This window comes from Dasypus novemcinctus, chromosome 11 (assembly GCF_030445035.2).
Source record: "Dasypus novemcinctus isolate mDasNov1 chromosome 11, mDasNov1.1.hap2, whole genome shotgun sequence".
NCBI classification, from domain to species: Eukaryota; Metazoa; Chordata; class Mammalia; order Cingulata; family Dasypodidae; genus Dasypus; species Dasypus novemcinctus.
In genome coordinates, this window is record NC_080683.1 from 86,041,096 (window position 1) to 86,057,537 (window position 16,442).

The 16,442-nt window shown below is 37.6% G+C and overlaps 1 protein-coding gene across 5 annotated transcripts in view; it reads right to left on the reverse strand.

Moving 5' to 3' along the window:
- The window catches only part of WASF1 (WASP family member 1), a 123,449-nt gene that overhangs the window by 53,769 nt on the left and 53,238 nt on the right, over positions 1–16,442 (reverse strand). For 2 of the 5 annotated variants that reach the window (XM_058307281.1, XM_058307282.1), the window contains exon 2: positions 12,684–12,773. The exons of the other annotated variants lie outside the window; for them this stretch is intronic. The gene's annotated coding sequence lies outside the window, so the exon portion shown is untranslated. The remainder of the gene's footprint in view (positions 1–12,683; positions 12,774–16,442) is intronic. 5 annotated transcript variants of the gene reach the window in all.

The following is a 16,442-nucleotide window of genomic DNA, read 5'->3' on the forward strand; positions in this document are numbered from 1 at the left end:
TGGTTTGTTGAGCACCTTCAATGCCATCTCCACCTCTGCCCCTCCCCATAGGATAGGAGGGGGCTGGTGTTTCCTCAGCCTCTCTGGGCAACAGCAGGCACTTTCGTTCTACATGGACTGAACTGCTGGGCATTGGTGGTTCTGTTCCCACCCCTAAAGGGCAGAAGGGAAAGTACTTCTTCAGTCTCTCAGGGCAACTAATTGGTCCACATGGATTAAATTGTTGGGCACTCCAGATGGTCCATCCCCACCCCTGGCAGGGAGAGGGGGCTGGTGCTATGTCAGGCTACCTAGGCAACTGCAGTCATTTTGGCCCACACGGCACAAGTGGCTGCCCACAACTGCTGCTCTACCCCTGCTCCTGGTAAGGGAGGAAGGGGTGCAAAGCTTCATCAGTCTCTCCAGACAATTACAGACAGATTTGTCCTGCACAAACTTGGATTATTACATGTGGCTGCAGCTATGCCCCTCCCCCTGGCAGAAGAGAAAGATGGGGGAAGCTTCATCAATTCCTGGGGTAATGCGGACAGCTTCAGCCTCCATAGCTTACAGCATCAATCACATGCTCGGCTCCTACTACACAACCAGCAAGGGGGAAAGTGCAAGAAAGCCCTAAACCAAAGAGAGAAACTACACCCAGAATAAATACATCTAATAAACCTGATGCCAGGACACCAACAAAAAATTAGAATCCATACCAAGAAACAGGAAGATGTGGCCCAGTTAAAGGAACAAAATAAGCCTCCAGATGACATAAAGGAGTTGAGACAGCTAATCATATATGTTCAAACAAATCTCCTTCATAAATTCAATGAGATGGCTAATGAGATCACGGATATTAAGAAGATACTGGGTAAGCACAAAGAAGAGTTTGAAAGCATACATAGAAAAATACAAGATCTTATGGGAATGAAAGGCATAATAAATGAAATTAAAAATACACTGGAAGCATATAACAGCAGATTTGAGGAGGCAGAAAAAAGGATTGGTGAGCGTGAAGACATGGTATCTGAAAGGGAACATACAAAAGAACAGATGAAAAGAATGTAAAAAATTGAGCAGGGTCTCAGGGAACTAAATGACAGCAAGAGACATGCAAACATACATGTCATGGATGTCCCTGAAGGAAAGAAGGGAAAAGGGGCAGAAGGAATAAGGAATATTTGAAGAAATAATGGTAGAAAACTTCCAACCCCATTGAAGGATATAGATATCTGTGTCCAAGAAGCACAACATACTCCCATTTGTATAACTCAAAATAGACTGACTCTGAGATACATATTAATCAGAATGTCAAATGCCAAAGACAAATAGAAAATTCCAAAAGCAGGAAGAGAAAAGCAATGCATAACATATAAGGGATACCCACTAAGGTTAAATGCTGATTTCTCATCAGAAACCTTGGAGACAAGAAGGCAGGGGTATGATATATTTAAGATACTGCAAGAGAAAAACTGCCAGCCAAGGATCTTATATCCAGTAAGATTGTCTTTCAAAAATAAGGGTGAGTTTAGAATATCCACAGATAAACAGAAACTAAGAGAGTTTATAACAAAAAGACCATTTTTGCTGGAAATACTTAACGGAGTGTTATCATTTTGAAAAAAAAGGAGAGGAGAGAGAGGCTTGGAAGAGAGTCTAGAAATAATGATTCTATCAGTAACAATAACTAAAAGTATCAAAAGAGTGATGAAAACAAAATGAGAGATAAAACCCAAAGGTCAAAATGGATAAAATAAGAACTGCCTTTACAGTAATAACATTGAATGTTAATAAACTCCCCAATAAAAAGTCACAGACTTAGTGGAATGGATAAAAAAATATAAGCCATCTATATGCTGTCTGCAAGAGACTCACCTTAGACCACAAAATACCAATAGATTGAAAATGAAAGTTTGAATAGGTATTCCATGCATGCAGTAATCAAAAAAAAAGCTGAGGTAACTATATTTATATCAGATGAAATAGACCTTATATCAGATGAAATAGACAAGATAGGACATTTCATATTAATAGCAGGGGAGATTCACCAGGAAGAAATAACAATCATAAATGTATATACACCTAACCAGGATGCCCCAAAATACATGAGGCAAACATTGGCAAAACTGAAGGGAGAAATAGATATCTCTACAATAATAGGTGGAGACTTCAATATGCAACTTTCAGCATTGGATAGAATATCTGGGCAAAGAAACAGCTTAAACAATATGATAAAAGGATTATATCTAATAGATAGAAACAGAACATTATACCCCGAAACAGCAAGATATACATTCTTTTCAAGTGCTCATGGATACTTCTCCAGGATAGATCATATGTTGGGTCACAAAGCAGATCTCAATAAATTCAACAAGATTGAAATTATACAAAGCACTTTCTCTGATCTTAATGGAATAAAGTTGGAAATCAACAAGAAGCAGAAAGAGGGAAAATTTAAATATATATGGAGATTAAACAACACACTCTTAAATAATGAGTGGGTCAAAGAGGAAATTTCTAGAGAAATCAATAAATATCTTGAGATGAATGATAATGAGAACACAACATATCAGAACCTATGGGATGTAGCAAAGGCAGTGCTGAGAGGGAAATTTATAGCCCTCAATGCTTACATTAAAAAAGAAAAAAGAGCTAAAATCAATGACCAAACAAGCAGCTGGAAGAAAAGAGAAAAATAACAGCAAACTAATGCCAAAACAAGTAGAAGGAATGAAATAACAAAGACCAGAGCAGAAATAAATAAATTTGAGAACAAAATAACAATAGAGAGAATTAACAAAACCAAAAGTTGGTTCTTTGTGAAGATTAATAAAATTGACAAACTCTTAGCCAGACTGACAGAAAAGGGGATGAAAATAAATTAATTAAAAAATGAAAACATGAACATTAATACTGACCCCACAGAAATAAAAGAGATCATAAATGGGTACTATGAACAACTGTATGCCAAAACACTAGACAACATAGACAAAATGGAAAAATTCCTAGGAATGTACAACCTACACTGACCCTAGAAGAAACAGACAACCTCAACAAACTAATCACAAATATTATAAAGAGATTGAAACAGTTATCAAACAACTCCCCCAAATGAAAACCCTAGGACCAGATGGTTTCACAGGCAAGTTATATCAAGCATTTAAAGAAGATTTAATACCAACCTTACTCAAGCTCTTCCAAAAACCTGAACAAGAAGGAAGGCTTCCAAACCCATTCTATAGAGCCAACATTACCCTAATTCCAAAGCCAGAGAAAGATATCATGAAAAAAGAAATATATAGATGTATTTCTCTAATGAATATGAATTCAAAAATCCTCAATAAAATACTTGCTAATAGAATCCAACAACACATTAAAAAAATTATTCATCATGATCAAGTGGGTTTATACCAGGCATGTAAGGGTGGCACAACACAAGGAAATTAATCAGCAAAATACACCACATTAATAAATCAAGAAGAAAAACCACATGATCTTATTGATTGAAAAGGCATTTGACAAAATACAGCATACTTTCTTGATCAAAATGTTACAAAATATTACAAAAGATAGGAATTGAAAGGAACTTTCTCAACATGATAAAGGCCATATATGAAAAACCCACTGCTAACATTGTACTTGTGAAAGAATGAAAGTTTTCCTATTGAGATCAGGGACAAGACAAGGATTCCCACTGTCACCACAGTTGTTCAATATAGTGCTAGAGGTTCTAGCTAGAACAATCAGGCAAGAAAGAGAAATAAAAGGCATCCAAATTGGAGAAGAAGAAATAAAACTTTCACCATTTGCAGATGATATGATCCTCTATCTAGAAAGTCCCAAAAATCTAAAACAAAGCTGCTAGAGCTAATAAACAATTTCAGTAGAGTGTCAGGATATAAGATCAATATACAAAAATCAGTGTTGTTTCTATACACTAGTAATGTGCAATCTGAGGAGGAAGTCAGGAAAAAATTCCATTTACAATAGGAACTAAAAGAATCAAATATTCAGAAATAAACCTAATCAAGGATGTAAAGCACTTGTATTCAGAAAACTACAATGCATTGCTAAAAGAAATTTTTAAAACACCTAAATAATTGGAAGAACATTCCATCTTCACGGATTGGAAGAGTAAATTTCATTAAGATGTCAATTCTACCCAAATTGATACACAGATTCAATGGAATACCAATAAAAATTTCATAGGAATTTTTTAAATGAATGGAAAACACAATTATCAAACTTATTTGGAAAGGTAAGGGGCCCTGAAATAGCCAGAAACATCTTAAAAATGCAGAGTGAAGTTGGAGGACTATCACTTCCAGACTAAATCATATCACCTAGCTACAGTGGTTAAAAACAACACGGTATTGGCATAAAGATAGACGCATAGACCAATGGAATAAAAATTGATGTTTCAGAAACAGACCCTCACATCTATTATGGTCAAGTGAATTTTGACAAGCATGTCAAACCCATCCAGCTGAGATGGAAGAAGTCTATTCAACAAATGGTTCTGGGAGAACTGGATATCCATAGCCAAAACAAAGAAAAAGCACCATTATCTCACACCTTATACAAAAAATTAACTCAAAATGGGTCAAAGACCTAAATATAAAAGCAAGAACTATAAAGTTCCTAGAAGAAAATGTAGGGAGACATCTTTGATACCTGGTGGTAGGTGATGGATTCTTAAACCTTACACCAAAAGCACAAGCAATGAAAGAAAACATGGATAAATGGAACCTCCTCAAACTTAAACATTTCTGTGATTGAAAGGACTTCATCAAGAAGGTGAAAAGGCAGCCCACACAAAGGGAGAAAATATTTGGAAACCACATATCCAATAGGGTTTGATTTCCATTCTATATAAAGAGATCATACAAATCAACTATAAAAGAGCAAGCAATCCATTTTAAAATGAGCAAAGGGTTTAAATAAACATTTCTCCAAAGAAGAAATACAAATGGTCCAAAAGCACATGAAAAAATGTTCCATATCACTAGCTATTAGGGAAATGGTGCAAACCAAAGGACAATGAGTTATCATCTAACACTGATGAGAATAGCCATTATGAAAAAACCAGAAAACAATAAGTGCTGTAAAGGATGTGTAGAAATAGGAACACTTTCACTGTTGGTGGGATTGTAAAATGATGCAGCCTTTGTGGAAGACAGTTTGGCAGTTCCTCAGGAAGCTATTAATAAATATAGCACTGCCATATGATCCAGGGATTCCTCTACTAGGAATATATCCAGAAGAACTAAATACTATTACACAAACAGACATCTGCACACCAGTGTTCACAGCAGTGTTACTCACAATTGCCAAAACGTGGAAACAACCCAAGTGTCTATCAACCAAGGAATGGATAAACAAAATGTGATATATACATATGATGGAACACTATGCTACAGTAAGAAGAAATGAAATTGGAACACGATAGCATGGATGAATGAATCTTCAAGACATTATGCTCAGTGAAGTAAGCCATACACAAAAGGACAAAGCATGGTCTCAGAGTTAAAACCTAGAGTATACTTTATTAGGGGATAAGAAAATGGTTGAGAAAAACTACTGATGCTTAATGTATGTAGAATTATAATCAACTTGACTGTAAAAGTGTGGAAATGGATAGAGTTGATGGTAACACATTATAGTGAGCAGCAGCTGGTTTATAAATGGGAATGTGGCTGAAAAGGGTTAGGAAGTAAATGTCAATTGAAAGAAAGCTAGAGAATAATGTAGGGACTTAATAATACAGTGAACCCAGAGGTGAATGAGAATTGTGGTTGATGGTACAGATACAAGAGTGTCCTTTGAGAGCTAGAATGGATATACGTCACTATTGCTGGGTGGTGGGAATGTGGAGAAGCATGGGAGAAATACAACTGGAATGACCTATGGACCATGATTAACAGCAATACTGTAATATACTTGCATCAATGCCAAAGCTGTACTGTGTTGATAATGGGAGAAGGTATGAAAAGAGTGCCAAATGTATACAATGAACCATGGTTAGTGGTAACAGTCTGATGATATTATCTAATAATCTGTAACATGTACTTCACTATGGTGTGGTGTGTGGTGAAGGGGTGTTGTATGGTTATTCTACACATGTGCATGATTGTTTTCTAAGTTCACAAGCTCTGTCATAAAAACATATTTTTAAAAATAGGGTGGGTTGGGGGGAAACCACCAATAGTAAGATATGGACTATAGTTAGTAGTAATATTTTGATGATGCTTTTGCATAATTTGTAACAAATGTCTCATCACAATGCAAGTTGTTGGTGGAGGGATAATATATGGAATCCTATATGATTTTATGTATGTTTATTTTGTAAGTTCACAACCTTTACTATACACTTATTGTTTATGTATGTTCATGTATGAATGATATGCTATAAAAAATACTGACTATTCTTAAAAAAAATTAAATGCAAACAACACCAAACTAAAAATAACAGTATTAAATTAAAATAATGAAATCATTTTGCTTCAACTCTAACAGCTTGCTATATGAATCTTATACAAATTGCTCCAAATATTTGTTTTACTTTCCTTATTGCCTACCTCACTATGTGTAATAACAACCCCATCACATTTCTTTTCTTTTTTTAAGATTTATTTTTATTTATTTCTTTCCCCTATCCCCTCCCCCGCTGTTGTCTGCTCTCTGTGTCCATTCGCTGTATGGTCTTTTGTGTCCACTTGCATTCTCAGTGGCACCAGGAATCTGTGTCTCTTTTGGTTGCGTCATCTTGCTGCATCAGCTCTCCATGTGTGTGGTGCCACTCCTGGGCAGGCTTTGCTTTTTTTGCGTGGGGCAGCTCCTTGTGTGTGGGGTTCCCCTATGTGGGGGCGCCCTTGTGTGGCACAGCACTCCTTGCACACAGGCCAGCTCACCACACTGGCCAGGACACCCTGGGTTTGAACCCTGGACCTCCCACATGGTTGGCGGACGCTCTATCAGTTGAGCCACATCCGCTTCCCTTGAGCCATGTCTGCTTCCCATCCCATCACTTTTCTTGATTTGAACTATTGTAAAATTTTATTTATACATTAACTGGTTCATACTATTTAGGTTCTACTGTGTACAAATACAACATTTAAGTAGTAAGTATGTCCAGGACTATCATTTGCTTGTAAAAAAGTAAAGTTGTACTATTTGGCATCAATGTTATCATAAATATACTAAAATCACTTGACAGGGCTCATTATAAGATGGCCATCCAAATGATCCAGAATATGCTTTCATTAAATCATTTTAAAATCAAAATTAAAACTTAAAAATTCTCATACAAAAATCACAAACATCACAAAATATGCCCAGACGCAGATCTATTCTAGGCCAAACTAAAGCATGATTCAAATAGAGTGACTGGCTCAGGAGGCAGGGCTAAGATCAGAAGTGATTTTTCTTGTGTTCTTTTTCATCATACTCTATTGCTTCTTCAGATTAGGCTGAATTTATACAATGTGCACTTTACAAAAACATTCGAACAGTTCACTATATGGGAACTGAAGAAATTTCACTGAAGAGAAGAGATTGATTCTTTTCACCAACCAAAACAGAAGAACACATTTTTTTCAAAGTAGCAAAATACATCAGCTTGAATCATAGATGAGAACAAGCCTACCCACGGACTCCTTCTGCATATGATCTTTGCCAAGATATGAAAAAATTAGCCCTCCCTTCCTCTCTGTCTCTCTTTCATCTTCAAGGCAGGCCTTCTCCTATCTCCTGATACCTATTTCCAAATACTAGCTAGTTATTTCTCTCTGGATATCCCTATGAATAAACCTCAAAATAACAAGCCCCAAACTAAAGTCAGTTTTCCCCAGCAAATCCCTGGACCTCTATTTTTTTTTTTTAATAAAGATTAATTTTTAAAATTTCTCTCCCTTCCTCGTTCCCCCCCGCCCTCAGTTGTCTGCTGTCTTTGTCCATTTGCTGTGTGTTCCTCTGTGTCTGCTTGTATTCTTGTCAGCGGCAAGTGGAATCTGTTTCCCTTTTTGTTGCGTCACCTTGCTGTGTCAGCTCTCCGTGTGTGCGGCGCCATTCCTGGGCGGGCTGCACTTTTTCGCACTGGGTGACTCTCCTTACGGGGCTCACTCCTTACATGTGGGGCTCCCCTACACGAGGGACACCCGTGTGGCATGGCACTCCTTGTGTGCATCAGCACTGCGTGTGGGCCAGCTCATCACATGGGTCAGGAGGCCCTGGGTTTGAATCTTGGACCTCTCATGTGGTAGGCAGACACCCTATCCGTTGGGCCAAATCCGCTTCCCAGACATTTATTTTTTATATTAGCTAATAGTTCCATCAAACATTGGCCAAGTTAGAAATAGCACAGTCTTCTTTCCCTCCTTCCAATCTTGCCATATCTAGTCTGAACAAAAATATCCATTACATAATTCCTAGCATTAGAACTGTTGGGAAAAGAACTGTATACATTTAAAATTCTGAAAACATTAACAACTTAAAAAAATTTTTTCCTATTAATTTACATTCCCACATCCTCACAAACACTGGGTGAAACACTATTTTTAATGCCCACACTATAATCTTTAATATACACCATGATTTTTTTAACATTCCCCAAATGGTGGACATTTTATTGATTTCTAATCTGTTAGTATAATATATAATACTTGGATAAACTTTTGTTAAAGGATTTTTGTCCAAGATTCTGGTTATCTTCTTGGAATATGGAAAATCCCAAGCCTTTGAAATATTTATTTCTGAATTACTTTCCATAAGATTATATGATTCTAATATCTCAAGGGTTTTTACTATTTTCTAGCTCTATTACTTACTATATAAGAAACTGGACAAGTTAACCTCTCTGTGCTTCAGTTTCATCACCTTTAAAACAGAACTAATTATATCTGTTCTCAGGATTTGTTGTGAAGATTAAAATGGTTAATACATGTAAAGCTTTTACATCAGCCCTTGGTATGCAAAAAGCACACAGTAAATGCTACTACTATTATTATAACTTCTCATAACACTGAATGTTAGAAGATAGAATTGAATGTACCCTCTGACTTGATTTAAAGGGAGAACGATGGTCTGGAAGCAGCATTAGGGAGCAAAGAAGATACTGCCCCACATCTTTTCCAAATTATATATATGTGAAAGGAATGGATATAGGCAACAGTCCCATACAAGAAGGTATAGATGAAACTAATATCAGGGACCAGCTAGTTTTTAATTAAGGCATGAAGACAGATGGTTTGCATTTGCAGAAGAGGCTGAATATAACTATGTATAGCAAAGTTTCCAGGACACAGATGCAGAAGCTCTGGAGGACAGTGTAGAAGAATCTGGGAAGAGTGGGAAAGTTGGAGAAATGGGTCAAATGCAGAGTTTTTCAAAGCAGTATGAAGATAAAAGTTCAGAAAATAGAAGAAAACAATAAAGGCTTAAATTCTCTAGCTGACACAGATAAACAATGATATGAGACATAATGGAATTATACCTAGGTCATTTTTGTAAGAGTATGGACATTTTCTTGGGTTTATGCTATGGGCTTAAAAGTATCAAGAGATGATGTAAAGGCATGCAGAATTAAATACCCTATGTCAAACTTTTCCAATGTTGACAGTTTCTCCTAAATCACTCCTAGATTTGCTAACTCATTACTTGGAATACATAATAATTTTTTAAAATATATTTTTATTAGAGAGATTGTGAACCTACAAAACAATCATGCATGTGTGGAATTTCCATACAACACTCTTCCACCAACATTGTTGCGGAACATTTTACAGATATGAGATATTATCATCAAACTATTACCACTAACTATGGTCTATAGTGTACATTTGGTATGTTTTTTCCATACTTCCTATTATTGACATAGTACATCTTTGGAATTGATGCAAGAATATTACAGTATTGCTGATAACTATAGTCCATTAGTTAATTGTATTTTTCCCATGCTTCTGCATATTCTTACCACCTTGCAATAATCATGTTCATTTATTCTAGTTCATAGGACTTTCTTGTATTTGTACTATTGACCACAATTCTCATCCACTTACAGGTTCCCTATGTTATTCAATCCCTAGATTATTCTCTGGCTTTCTTGTAATTGACATTTACATCCCTGGACTACCCTTTGCAGCCACAAACCCACTTATAAACCAGTATAATGTGTTACCATTAACTCTATCCATTTCCACACTTTTACAGTAAAGTACTCCTTCCCAGCTCTCCTCTTATCTCCTGTACTCCTGTTATCTCCTATACTCTAGGTAAATTTCATGCATTTATTGTTCATTTTTAATTCATATTAGCAAGACCATGCAATATTTGTCCTTTTGTGTCTGGCTTTTTTCACTTAACATAATGTCTTCACGGGTACCCATGGATCCTATGTGTCTCAATTTCATTTCTTACAGCAGCAAAATATTCCATCGTGTGTATATACCACATTTTGTTTATCTATTCATTGGCTGATGGACACTTGGGTTGTTTCCATTTTTGGCAATTGTGACTAATGACGCTATGAACATCAGTGTGCAAATGTCTGTTCACGTCACAGTTTTCAGTTCTGGATATATCCCTAGCAGAGGAATTGCTGGATCATATAGCAGTTCCATATTTAGCTTCCTGAGAAACTGCCAAACTGTCTTCCACAGAGGCTGCACCTTTGTACAATCCCACCAACATTGAAGGAGTGTTCCTATTTCTCCATATCTTCTACAGCACTTACTGTTTTTGGTTTTTTTCAAAATGGCCATTCTATGCAGTATGAGATGTTATCTCTATGTTGTTTTGATTTGAATTTCCCTAATAGCTAGTGATACTAAACATTTTTTCTTGTGCTTTTGGGCTATTTGTATTTCCTCTTTGGAGCAATGTCTATTTAAGTCTTTTGCCCATTTTTAAATTGAAATGCTTGCTCTTTTATTGTTGATTTGTATGATCTCTTTATATAGAATGGAAATCAAACCCTTATCCAATAAATGCCTGCCATATATATTCTCCCATTGGTGTAGGCTGCCTTTTTACTTTCTTGACAAAGTCCTTAGAATCTCAAGTATTTGAGGAGGTCCCATTTATCCATGTTTTCTGTCATTACTCATGCTTTCAGTGTAAATTTTAATAATCTACCACCTACCACGAGGTCTAAAAGATGTTTCCCTATATTTTCTTCTAGGAACTTTATGGTTCTTGCTTTTATATTTATGTCTTTGATCCATGTTAAGTTAATGTTTGCATAAGTGTGAGATAGGGATCCTCTTTCTTTCTTTTGGCTATGGATATCCAATTCTCTCACCATCATTTGTTGAATAGAATGTTCTGCCCCAGCTAGGTAGATTTGATAGGCTTGTCAGAAATCATTTCCTCATAGATGTGGGGGTCTGTTTCTGAAACCTCAATTCATTTCCATTGGTTTATGTGTCTCTCTTTATGCCAGTACCATGCTGTTTTCACCACCATACCTAGTGAGAGTCCTCCAACTTTACCATTCCTTTTTAAGATGTTTTTGGCTACTCAGGGCCCCTTACCCTTCTAAATAAACTTTATAATTCTGTTTTTCATTTCTTTAAAACAAAACTAGTGGAATTTTTTTTCATGATTGCATTGAATCAGTATATCAGTTTGGGTAGAATTGGCATTTTAAACGATATTTAGTCTTCTAATCCATGAGCAAGGAATGCTCTTCCATTTATTTAGGGTTTTTAAAAAAATTTCTTTTAGCAATGTATTGTAGTTTTCTGAATACTGACTGGTGCTTTATATCCTTGGTTAAAGTTATTCCTAAATATTTGATGCTTTAAGTCTTTATTGTAACTGCAATTTTTTCCCTGAATTCCTCCTCAGATTGTGCACTAGTGTATTGAACACTATTGATTTTTGCATATTTATCTTGTATCCTGCCATTCTGCTGAAATTGTTTATTACTTTATCAGCTTTATTGTAGATTTTTTGGGATTTTCTAGGTATAGGATATCATAGTGAAAGCTTTACTTCTTCCTTTCCAATTTGCATGCTGTTTATTTCTTTTTCTTGCTTGACTGCTCTACATAGAACTCCAGCACTATATTCAACAACAGTGGGGACAGTGAGCATCCTTGTCTTGTTCCAGATCTCAACTGGAAATCTTTCACCATTGAGAACAATGTTAGCTGAGTGTTTTTTATATATGGCCTTTACCATGTTTAGAAAGTTTCCTTCAGGGAAGAGGTTGTGGCTCAACTAGTTGGGCTCCTGTCTACCATATGGGAGGCTCTGGGTTTGCGCTCCAAGGCCTCCTTGTGAAGGCAAGCTGGCCCATGCCGCAGAGAGCTGACGGCTCGTGTGCCGCAGAGAGCTGGTGCAACAAGATGACCCAGTAAAGCGAGACAAGCAGATACAGGGGGAAAAAAACACACAGTGAATGGACACAGAGAAGAGACAGCAAAGAATGGAACAAGCAGCAACAGGGGGTGGGGGTAGGGGATAAGTAATTAAATAAATAAACAAATCTTCTAAAAAAAAAAAAGTTTCCTTCAGAACTTCTGGGAAGATGGTGTCAAAGTAGGTAGGCAGGGCTCAATTCTCTCATAAAAACCATGCAGGAATGGGAAAAAGCTGAGAGAGCTGCTTTGGGGACCTGCTGATCAGGAGTGTTACACATCATACAAGAAGGAGAAGAACAGAAAAACAAAAAGGCCAAAGGAAAACCATAAGTTACTCACCTCATGCACATATACCCCACCTTCAAGGTGAATAGCCTCAGTAAAACCCCTTACTCGCTGCAGCCAACTGAGTGGGAAAAGTTCTTCTCCCTGGAAGGAAGAGGGATCTCGAGGAGTGCAAAGTCATTTTCTTCAGTGAGGTTGGACAGCTGAGCCCCTATGAATCTCAAAAAAGACCCCAGCCTGCACTGATGCAGACCAGGGAGAGGGTAAGGGGATCTGATCTGGCAGCCTGTCATACCCAACTGTCTTGGGAGAGAGAGGAACTAAGTCAGTGAGGGGGCAGGCAGAGACAGGTGCCTAAACAGCCAGGGAGAGAAGGAAGCCAGGAGAAACAGACAGCAAACTGTTAGAAGCCCAATGCATCTGAGGGAATAGGCAGAGCCAGATAAGCTTTCAGAAGCCTACCCATCCTGTGGAGTGGGTGTATCTCAGTGTAGGAACAACTGCCTTGCATATACTAGGTCCCTGGACCTCCTAAGAAAAGGGATGCAGAAAGTCATCCATTGGGTTGTCAGGCATCCAGCTAGCACCTCATGACAGGGAACTTACAGACTGAGGATTTTGTTGTTGCTGCTGTTGTTGTTCTTTTGATCTTTTATTTTTCTTTATTTTATTTGCTAACACTGGGTACCTTTTACGCCATGGATGGCAGGCTGCACGGTGATTACCTGATGAGCAACAGCAAGCAGAGAGTTCCTAGGGGCCTAAGAGGCTTTTTCCTCATTTTGTGCTATGTGTTTTGTTTATTGGGTTTTTTTCTTTCTTTGTTCCCTTTTTCTTTTCCTTTCTTTTTCTCCTTAGTTTTCAAATTTTTCTTTCTTTCAATTTTTCCCTCTTCTGTTGCTTTTCTTTTATTCACCTTTTCTTATTTGGCCTTTTTGTCTTCTTGTCTTCTCTTTCCAGTCTTTCATTTTTTTCTTTAGTTTTTTTATTCCACATTTATATTCTTATTCCTTTGTATTTTTTAATGATTTTTTTTTTCACTCATTACTTTTCCTGATACTTTTATGGTTCCTTCTCTAACTTTTAAAAATTATTACTGTAGGGAGCCACCCACTGTGAGACCTATCTACAGCCTCCCACAACATGGAGGAGTTCACAAATCTGCCCCGTCATTTCCTTATTCTTCTCCTCCCTGCTTCTTTGTTCTCCCCCTCCCGCCACTACTTATTTGACCACAGCAATACGCATGCGCAAGGTGCAAAACTCCGCAGACCCGGTGTGAACTGTCGGCCAATCCCCTCCTTGGACGTCTGCCACCCACAAGACTAGCCTATCACCTATGTACACGTTCCCTTCCCTCTTTATATATTCCCATGTTCTACCCCCAATAAACGAGGCTTGATCAGAACCCTGTCTTGCCTCCATTCTTCTCTCGACTCCTGCCCCACCCTGCTTCTTCCCACAGGTCCCTGGACTCGCCCCCCCCGGCTCGGGCAATTACTATTATTCTTTTTCTCTTTCCCTTTCTATCATCTTAATATAATTGAAGGGAACATATACAATTACAAGGATACAAATAAGTGGAACCAATTTTCAAAAAGGAACTTTAACACAAAAAAACACAAAATAATGTCATAGAGTAGAAAGAGAAGCTAGCCATCTAAATAAGTCCATCAAGATAAACAGATGCCTGGATAACAACAAAAAATTACAAGTCATACTAAGAAACAGGAAGACATGGAGCAGTCTAAAAAACAAACTAAAAAACAGAAGGAAATGCTGAGCATGGAACAACTAATCAAGGATGTCCATACAAATATCATGAATCGAACTTAATGAAATGAAGGATGAAATAAAGGGTATTAAGAAGACACTGTGAGGAGCAGATATAACTCAAGTCTCATGCATCTGGTCCTGGGTTTGATCCCCAGTACCTCCTGAAAACAAAAATAAACAAATAGAAAATAAAAAAACTCTTTGGGGAGTAGAGGTAGCTCAGTGGTTGAGTGCCTGCTTCTTATGTATGAGGTCCTAGGTTCAACTCCCGGTACCTCCTGAAAAAAAAAAAAAAAAGACACTGAGGGAACATACTGAAGAAACCATAAACAATCTGTATTAGTCAGGATTCTCTAGGGAAACAGAATCAACGGAAGATATCTGTATATAGTATGAGGTTTTATAAGAGTTTCTCACATTACTGTGGGGATATACAAGTCCAGGTTCCACAGGCAGGCTGCAAACCAGGGGCTCTGATGAAAGTCCAATGAAGGTCCTTGATGAGTTTCCAGAAGATATTGGCTGTCCAAAGACAAGCTGGGAAACTCTCTCTGAATGCTAAAATCACTTCCCCTTTTAAGGCATTCAACTGATTGGATAAGGCATCATTCAATCTCCCTGGTTGATGTAGATGTAACCAGTTATCTATGCAGTAAACTCACTGATGACTAAAGCCCATAAATTTCCTTGTATTACAATTAGCCAAGTGCTTGCTTAACCAAACAACTGGGCACAATTACCTGGCCAAGTTGACACATTAGTCTAACCATCACACATACAGACAAAGATAATGGATCTGATGATAATGAATGGCAAATGCAAGAAATCAAAACTACACTAGAAGCATATAACAGCAGATTTGAACAGACAGAGGAAAGAATTAGTGGCATCAAAGGGGATACATCTGAAACCAGACAGATTGTAGAACAGATAGATAAAAAGAAAAAATTTAGCACAGAGTCAGGGAATTGAATGGCAACATGAATGCACAAATACACATTATAGGCATCGCAGAGGGAGAAGAAAAGGGAAAGGAGGAAGAAGGAGTGTTGGAGGAAATAATGGCTGAAGATTCCCCAACTCTTTTTGAGGGACATGGATGTACATGTCCAGGAAGCACAGTGTACTCCAAATAGTATAAATCCTATCAGGCTTACTCCAAGACATACATATCAAACTGTAAAACACTCAAGACAAGGAGAGAATAGTGAAAGCAGCAAAAGAGATCCATAACATACAAGGGAAACTTGATAAGATTAAGTGCTGATTTCTCATCTGAAACCATGAAGGCAGTGGTATTACATAATTAAGGTGCTCAAAGGAAAAAAACTGCCAGCCAAGAATAATGTATTCAGCAATGCTGACATTAAAAAATGAGGGAGAGTTCAAAATATTCACAAATAAACAAAAATTAAGAGAGACTGTCAACAAGAAACTTGACTTTCAAAAAATACTAAAGTGGGAAATGGATGTGGCTCAAGCAGTTGGGCTCCTGTCTACCATATGGAGGGTCCAGGGTTCGATGCCTAGGGCCTCCTGGTGAAGGCAAGCTGTCCCACATGGTGATATGGCCGATGCGGAGTGCCGCCCAGCACAGGAATGCCATCTGACATAGAAAGCCAGTGCAGCAGGATGATGCAACAAGAGACACAGAGGAGAGACAATGAGAAGACAGAGTAGAACAGGGAGCTGAGGTGGCACAAGAGAAAGATCGCCTCTCTCCCACGCCACAAAGTCCCAGGATCAGTTCATGGAGCCACCCAATGAGAATACAAGCAGACACAGAAAGAACACACAGCAAATGGACACAGAAAGCAGACAATGAGGAGATGGGGGGGGGAAACAAATAAATAAAATACATCTTTAAAAAAATATTAACGGAAGTTCTGCAGGTTCAAAGGAAAAAACAGGAAAGAGAGGATTGGAGGAGAGTGTAGAAAGGAAGTTTATTAGTAAGAATAACTGAAAAGATAAAAAGAGAAATAAAAACAAAATATGATATATATAAACCCAAAGAAAATATGGTTAATGTAAGTT